This window comes from Manduca sexta, chromosome 15 (assembly GCF_014839805.1).
Source record: "Manduca sexta isolate Smith_Timp_Sample1 chromosome 15, JHU_Msex_v1.0, whole genome shotgun sequence".
Taxonomy (NCBI): domain Eukaryota; kingdom Metazoa; phylum Arthropoda; class Insecta; order Lepidoptera; family Sphingidae; genus Manduca; species Manduca sexta.
Genome location: NC_051129.1, coordinates 11,462,843 through 11,471,746, shown reverse-complemented (window position 1 = coordinate 11,471,746; position 8,904 = coordinate 11,462,843). Strand labels below are relative to the sequence as shown.

At 34.7% G+C, this 8,904-nt stretch overlaps 1 long non-coding RNA gene across 1 annotated transcript; it reads left to right on the top strand.

Annotated features, from left to right (window-relative positions):
• The first annotated feature begins 4,257 nt into the window (after window positions 1-4,257).
• Window positions 4,258-6,733, top strand: LOC119189379. The gene is made up of 2 exons (XR_005112378.1): window positions 4,258-4,317; window positions 5,526-6,733. It is a non-coding gene; the product is annotated as an uncharacterized LOC119189379 (long non-coding RNA).
• Window positions 6,734-8,904: the final 2,171 nt, after the last annotated feature.

The window sequence follows — 8,904 nt, the reverse complement described above, 5'->3', positions numbered from 1 at the left end:
GCCGGAATTATATCACTTACATATAGGTTTAATCCTGTAGATCTATCATAAACAGTTGCCACAAAATGTATTAAATGTATATCTAGAGACTATAAAAAAGTTGCGGTGGGATGCGCAAGAAGACTCCGCGTGTTTTATACATAAACACAATGATGCAATTTGGCTGCGTTCCGAATTATCTATGATTTATAGATTCAATTGAACTTTTAAATGTTATAACGTCTATAAAACGATAAATATTTGTATAATGAAGAGCCATAAACAATCTTCCAACTAATAACACGCTTTAAAAAGCGTAAAAATGTCACAACTCATCCATAAACAAAACGAGTTTCATAGACAACAGAAGCAATAGTCTCATTCGCATATTTAAAAAAAGAGCGTTTTAAAAAATGTTCCAATTAACACAAGATAAGCCTATCGTGCCTCCAAAGAATGTTGAATGAATGGTGCGTGTCCAAAATGAAAGACAAAAAAAAGTTAAAGGGCCCGCGGTGGTCGACTCGGTCGTGCCACACGTCACGTAGGGCGTGCTACGTGTACCCTGGGCACGTAACCCCGGGCCGGGACCCTATTGTGCGGCAACAATCCGCCCGTCTATAGGGTGATTATAATGTTTATGGGTTAATTGGAACTTAACTCTTTCAATGAAGATTAATATTTGTGTAGGAGTCAGTGAATTACATGTTACACTTGACTGGTCAACAATCTATGATAAGTACGTTTTGCCTTTATTGCAATGGTGCTTATTGCGATTCTCTAAGTGGAATATTGTTTGTATTTCATATAAGCTTATGTATTCTAGAGCGTTATTTATTACAAAATTCTGCTCACCGCTAACAATTATTATAAGCTTAACATAGTGCTCTATTAATAAGAGAACTTTTCAAATTAATTCAGATTCAATGTCCCATACCCATAGAAAAAACACACACGCCGCCTTGTCTCATAGAGGTACCCATGACTTGCCCTTTTTGGATAAGATCATTTTGATATTTTATATCGAGACATAAGTTCAATATGGTAACACGCTCGTCCCTTGTTCTACAATCATGGACTCGCTGAACTGTGCTTACACTAGTTGTGCCTTTGACTTCCTCTTCGGATTTACACGGGACTCTACTTATATAAGTTAACAGATGCATCTATTATTGTCGTCGAGTACTGTAATTGTAGATAGAAACTATATCCAATATTTCAATATGTTTTGTACACACTTCATGTAGGACTGGCTGTCATGACACTTGCCAATAGCACATTACCTAATTGGCAATATTTTTTGTAAATATATTCTACTTTATTTGTAACACCTTATACATGGTATATTTGTATATTTTATAGAAGGCTAATAGTAATTGATAGCGGATAGTAAGCGGGTTATAGTCAGGACGCGGCAGCTTAAGTTTCGATAACTGTATAGTCTATAGTGTGCCGCGAGAACACCCGTATATTATTCTTTACATATTAATCTATACATTATCTGTTACAACTTAAAAAATACAGGGTTATTTTGTCTTACTAAATGAAGACATGCTTATCTCTTTGATTATAACACTTTACAACAAGTTACTCGAACTATAGATGTAAAATACAATAGTTTTAAAAACATACAAAAGGGAATTGTAATATTAAAAGCTCTAATGCCTCTTGCACTCGCATCGGCAACATCACATATTCGCACTAAACTTAAAAATTACAACTGAAATTTATAAATAAAACCAGCATTATTGGTGAAAATATTATTTATTGCTTTCTGTTACAATGTTAGAAGAGGCAAAGAAGAATACATATTCTTCTTTGCATGTGCTTTCATTCATTAACGCAATATTTAAATGGCCCTGTATAACGAAGTTAGGCTACAGTATATGCTGTTTTGTTATGATTTTGCTCATTAATAAATTAAAGTACCGTCTGTTGTGAGTACGCCTCATCGGGAATGTATTATCGAAGTTATTTTAAATTAGAGCTGTGTGGTAGGTACTTCGTATTCGTGTACGTGGAGATGTTGTTACAACATATTATTTTATTTAATATATTTTGTGAAAAGCACTCAACAAAACATATTTTACGATGTGAATATTAACTTTTGTTGTTCCCTTAATAAAATTTGTTTAATCATTTCTTTTTTACTAATCCTGTTAATCATTCCGAACCAATAGTATTAAAACTCATTCTATATTTCTTCTTTCTGGTTTTCATTATAAGAATCAAATACTGGCCACAAATTAAAAAGAATTGCTTTTAGACAAATTATTAAACCCTGATTAAAGATCTTTAAGGGCCGTTCCTACGTGACATTGATGTTCTAGTGGTGCAAGAGTCAACAATGGGCATTACCACATGGTCGATGTCCGCGACCCATGCCGTGGTGGACGTGCGGGATCGCTCGTTTGCACCAAGTGTTAGGTACTCATGGCTTTGTCATGCTTTTTAGTTATTTGGCAATATAAGTACAAGGTAAATTACAATAGTTGCTGTTACATAGTGATGTAGTCTCAGCTTACTAAAGTGACATCACTATGTGGCGTCCTTCCGGCCACTGTCACTTCCACACACACGTCCCGATAGCGTCTGGTCATGTCTGATTATAATTATGTTTATAGTCTTAATTAATAAATATATTGTCATAAACGACAGTGTCATTATTCATCAAATACAGAACCACAATACATGGTGTCAGAAGTCAATTCAATCAAAAAGAAAAATGTCTAAAAGCGATGAAGACACGGCAAGTGGCGAGCGGCAAGAAATGGCTTCCAAATCGCCAAAGAAGCTCAACATTATGGGTAATATCAAGCCCATGAGTCTAGAAGGAAATCTGTCCACAAACTGGAAGAGATGGTACCAAAGTTTTTTGTCATTTTTTTTATGAAAGCGAAGGCGCCATTTTTGATGAGCCGGATGACCGCAAAGTGGCTGTCTTGTTGCATTTCATTGGCAACGAATGTCTTGATATATTCAACACTTTCAACCTAAACATAGAAAATGTAAAATTTTCGCAACTGGTCGAAAAGTTTGAACAATACTTTGTACCTAAAAGAAACATTACATATGAGTGTTACAAATTTTTCACTACAAAACAAAAAGTAGATGAAAGTCTAGAAGATTTCCTAACTCGTCTTATAAATACAAGTAAGTCATGTGAATTTGGTAGTCTCCAAGATAGAATGATAAAAGATATTTTCATCACTAATATGCATGAAACTTTTCATCATGTCAGAGAAAAGTTGTTACTTGAAGAAGATCTGTCATTAGAAAAGGCGCGAAACCTTGCTAAAAGCATTGTGTCAGCGAAAACACATGCAGAAGAATTTAAGGAGTCTTCTTCCAATGTCTTTTATCAATGTCAGTCATCAACCAAACCACAGTCACGAGCGAGCTCAAAGTCAAGAGCCAGGTCGCAGTCTCAAGATAGAACAAAGTGTACTAAATGTGGTCAAGTGCATAAATACATGTGTCCTGCTAGATATGCAAAGTGTAGAAAGTGCAAAATTAGAGGACATTATGAAGCGTGCTGTAAGTCTAAATCTGTTAAACTCATACATGTAGCAAAAGTGAAAATGTCAAAGTTAATGTGTCAAATAATATGCTAATTGGGAATTTAAATTCAAATCACTCTAAGAAAGCAGAATGGAGTATTGATTTAACAATTAACAACATCAATATAAAATGCATATTGGATACTGGCAGTGATGCCAATGTAATGTCATATAATTTATTTAAGTCACTAAATGTTGTCAAAGAATTTTCACCTTGTCTTGCTATAGTAACTTCTTATTGTGGAAATACCATACCAATATTAGGTCAACAAACATTTAATTGTGTTTTAGTATTGGTAGTCAGAAACAGATAAAAAATATTAAATTTATTATTGCAAAAGTGTCGTCACCAACTGTACTTGGTAAAAATACTTGTACAGAATTGGGTCTAGTTAAAAGAGTGTTTAATATTGAAAAATTAAACAACTGTCAAAGTCAAAATAATATGGCTAGTCTAACTAAATGTCATAAAATGTCAAAATTTACAAATAGCAATATAAATTGTCAATTACAAGCACATGAAAATAATTCTGAATTTAAGTCATGCTATGTCAAAAAAGATATTCATATAGAGAATCTTTTGTCTAAATTTAAGTGTGTATTTGATGGATTGGGCTGTCTACCAGGTAAATGTCATATCACAATTAATAATGATATCCGTCCTAAAATAGATTCACCTCGGAAAATTCCATTCTCACTTCATGATAGACTAAAGAAGGAACTAGACAACATGGAAAGTATGGATGTCATCTGTAAGGTCACTGAGCCAACATCATGGGTAAGTTCACTTTTATTAGTTGAGAAAAGAATGGTCAACTTAGAGTCTGTCTTGATCCAAGAAACTTAAATGAAGCTATATGTCGATCACATTATCCAATACCTACTATTGATAATGTACGATCTAAGTTGCATGGTGCATCATATTTTTCTACTCTGGATGCGAGTAGTGGATTTTGGGTAATCCGTCTGGACTTAGAAAGTTCAATGTTGTGTACATTCAATACTCCTTTTGGTCGGTATAGATTTAAAAGATTGCCATTTGGTATTAATTGTGCCCCTGAAATATTTCATCGTATTATGACTGAAACATTTGGTGTTTTGCCTGGAGTTATGGTCTATGCTGATGATATATTAGTCTATGGCAAGGATCGTCAAGAACATAATGAAAATTTACAAAGAGTATTAATGAAGGCACAACAAGTCAATTTAAAATTTAATAAAAGTAAGTGTAAATTTGGTCACACACAAGTCAAATACTTAGGTCACATATTTTCACAACAAGGTGTGTCACCGGATCCAGAAAAAGTCAGGGCTATCAAGGATATGCCGTCTCCTATGTGTCTTAAGGATCTACAAAGGTTTCTAGGTATTTTAAATTATTTAGGAGCATTTATTAAAAACTTGTCAGAGGAAACTGAACCTCTCCGTCACTTATTAAAAAAGTCAAGTGAATGGATATGGAATGAAAGTCATGAAGCTATATATACACGTCTTAAGAATATTATTTGTCAGGCACCAGTATTGTCACATTATAATGTCAAAAAGTCAGTTCTCTTGTCAGTAGATTCAAGTCAGTCAGCAGTCGGTGCAGTCTTGCTTCAGGATAATCATCCAATTTGCTATGCTTCTAAAACTTTAACGTCAAGTCAGAAACATATGGCACAGATTGAAAAAGAATTATATGCCATTGTCTTTGGATGTATTCGTTTTCATCAATATGTCTATGGTAAAATAGTCTCTGTCGAAACAGATCATCGTCCATTAGTCACTTTATTTAAAAGCCTTTAGCAGAAGTTCCAACGCGTCTACAGAGGTTAATGTTGAGAATACAAGCTTATGATTTAAGAGTTGAATACAAACCTGGTACTAAAATGTACATAGCTGATTCATTGTCTCGAGCAGCTTTACCAGAGTCCAGTGAAGATGAGCTGGATGAAGATGTCAGGGTTCATGTCAATATGCTTGTTAATCACTTACCTATTACAGCAGAACGTCTCCAGTGGCTCACCAAGGCTACGGAACAAGATGAAAGTCTGCAACTACTGAAGAATTACTATCAAAATGGATGGCCTGATAGAAAATCTGAAGTCAATAAATTAGTCTTACCTTATTGGAACTGTCGTCATGAAATACATGCTGTCAAAGGTCTGCTATTAAAAGGTAACAGTCTTATTATACCTAAAGAGTTGAGACCAGAAATTCTGAAAATGATACATAGTGGTCATCAAGGTATAGAAAAGTCAAAAAATTTTGCAAGAGGTGTTGTATATTGGCCATTAATGTCACATGATATACAGCAATGTGTAGAAAATTGTGAAATCTGTTTGTCACACAGAAATGCAAATCCTCCACAACCTCTAATGTCTCATAAGATTAGTTCTTTTCCTTGGGAAAAAGTCGGTATAGATTTTTACAATTTAAAGGTCAAACTATTGTTGTCGTCGAAGATTACTATTCTAATTATATAGAAATAGCTAATGTCAGCTCAACAGGAGCAAAAGCATTAATAAATGTTTTGAAGCCTATATTCAGTCGTCACGGGATTCCTGTAAAAATAATGTCAGATAATGGTCCACCCTACAGTTCACAAGAATTTAAGCAGTTTATAGATTCTTGGGGTATATGTCATACAACGTCAAGTCCTTACCTATCACGGTCAAATGGATTAGTGGAATCTGGGTGAAAATAATAAAGCGCATACTTACCAAATGTGCTGAGTCTGGAGATGATCCTCATCTTGCCTTGCTGCAATATAGAACCACACCTAGAGGAAACTTACCGTCTCCTGCTGAATTATTGATGTCTCGTCGTCTCAGAACACTAATACCTACCGTTGTTAAGCATCTGCCACCTAAAATAACAAGTCATAAGGAATATAGGAAAATAAAACAACATAATAATGTCAAACAGAAATTTTATTTTGATAAAAAATCTAAGGAGTTGTCTAAAGTCAAGAAAGGAGATAGGGTGATGTTCAAAAAATCACCTGATTCTAAATGGCAATCTGGAAAAGTCATAAAGGAATGTGATAAACCTAGATCATTTATTGTCGAAGCCCCAGATGGATGTACATTTAGAAGAAATAGGCAACACTTGTTATGTCCTCCGTCTTCAAGTCTTAATAAGGAAAATATTCCAGAAAATTTAACAGAGAGTCAAGAAATAAGTCAAAGTCAAAAGGAGGAAGTGAGAAAGGAAGAACCTATAAAGGGTATACTTAAAACTAGAAGTGGTAGACAGGTCAATCTCCCAGTCAGGTTTCAAGATTAAGTATATGTTTGATAAATGTCAAGTGTAATTGTCTAAGTAAATTTTAAGTCTGTAAGTTACACAAATGTATAAGTAACATGTCAAGAATGATTGAGGGCCAAGGAATAGCAAAGCCGAGCAGGTACTACCTACGATGTCCCCTCAAGGGAGGAGAGCAAGGGTTACCAGGTAATACTGCGTGCAATTACTCACCGATCTTGCAGCCAAAGTTAGGAGGCGCACACCGCAGAGGAGGTCCGGGATACCAGGCGATGCTCCGGTTGCCGTCCACGGGCGACGTGGCAGGATGAGGCGCGAGGATCGGTGAGGAAGGGAAGAAAATTAAAAGGGAATTAGGATTGATGTGGATAGTGGGAAAAACGTAAAATATTTATGATGTGAAGAAATTTTTATATAAATTAATGACAGTCGAATGCCCGTTTCGAACGAACGGAGCATAACGGCCAGTATTACATCCAAAGAGGCGGCATCTCCTAACTAAGCTACAAAGGTCGGATGAATAATTTTACGCAAACCGCACCCTTGCCCTTAGCTGACGTTGAGGAGACACCAAGCGGCTCAACCAGGTAGCATTAGCACTTTGAGAAACATAAATATAATTAAATTCAGGTAAAATAACAAGGGAGATTTATATATTTATATATATATGTCTCAAAACACTATTCAAATAGGTATTTAGCAAAAGCATTATAAACATGCGGACTATATTCTCGAACTATGCCGTCAAAGAGCAAGTGTCGACTCTTATGTTCCGTTTTAAATGATTATAAATAGCCAGAGTTTCGCCAGACAGATGGTTTATAATGATGGCCGTGGTAATATGTTCATGCTTTATGAAATAATGCTCGAAGGACATGCCAAACTCACTTCAGTTTGAAAATACAATAAAAATAGCTACTCAATGTGAATTAAACTTTATACAACACAATACAAAAGCTCTTTATTGCGCACACGAGAAAAACAAATATAAAAAGGACACAAACCAAATACTATTCTTAAAACAAAAGCATAACGCAAAATATGCTCACCAATTTACAATCCACTAGGAATTAGGTCAAAGTTATTTTCAGAAATATAAAAGCTGTTTAATCTCTATAATCTGCGTCCGAGGATCCGTTTTCTGGTTCTTTCCAGTTTTTTGTAAAATATTCTCAATTTACTGATTGGAGGTAAACCGCATAGTGTACGTTCAATTAAATCGTCGCGATGAGTTCATTGGTCTATTTTCAGCGAGGTTATATTCTTAGGAGATATTATTACAATCATAGGTTTTTTAAAGAAAGTTTTAAGTAAGCTACCAAAAAAAAATTCTATGCCAAAAGATCCTATGAAATTTTTTCATGTGTTAAAAAATAATATTTAAAATTTTTATGTTATTAAAAATAGAAAATACAACATTAATTTCTGGAAACGTTTAACTAAAAATACATAGAATAATGTGCATACATAAATTAGTTTGTCCTAAAAATATTACATAGAACCTAGTAACAAACCAGCGAAATGTTAACTGTTAAAGGTTCACCTGCGCGAATAGTTACACAAGAGAATAAATATTGTGGGCGCGTTGATATCTTTTAGGGGGGAAATGAGACTTAGAAGACGGGAGAGTTTTTAGCGTCTTAGGCGACTGCCTAAGATTAGATTAGTTTAGAGATTTAATTGGTAAGAAAGACTTTTCTTACCAATTAAATCTCTAAACTAGGTTACAAATAGTCGCCGAGTTTATGTGAGGGAGTATACTGAATCAATTCATCAAACCTTTTTTTTTTTTTTTTTTTTTATACTATTGTAAGCAAAATTGACTTCAGGGGCTCTATGGCAGCGGCAACGTATGAGAGAAAAGTCCAAAACGCTTAGTAAATACATTAACTGCAACGCCCTTTAATCTAAAACAATATAGTTCTTTATTTCATCGCAGAAATAGCTCACATACGAAAGACTTACAAGTTATAAAAGCTGTCGCGTCAGGTAGACCTTATTCGTATGAAGAAATTATTTCATCACATACTTCGCAGTTCATTTCATTCTATCAATAAGCACGCCTTAATTATTTACGCATATGGTATACAAAATGAGAGCAAAAATGTGCTGAGTC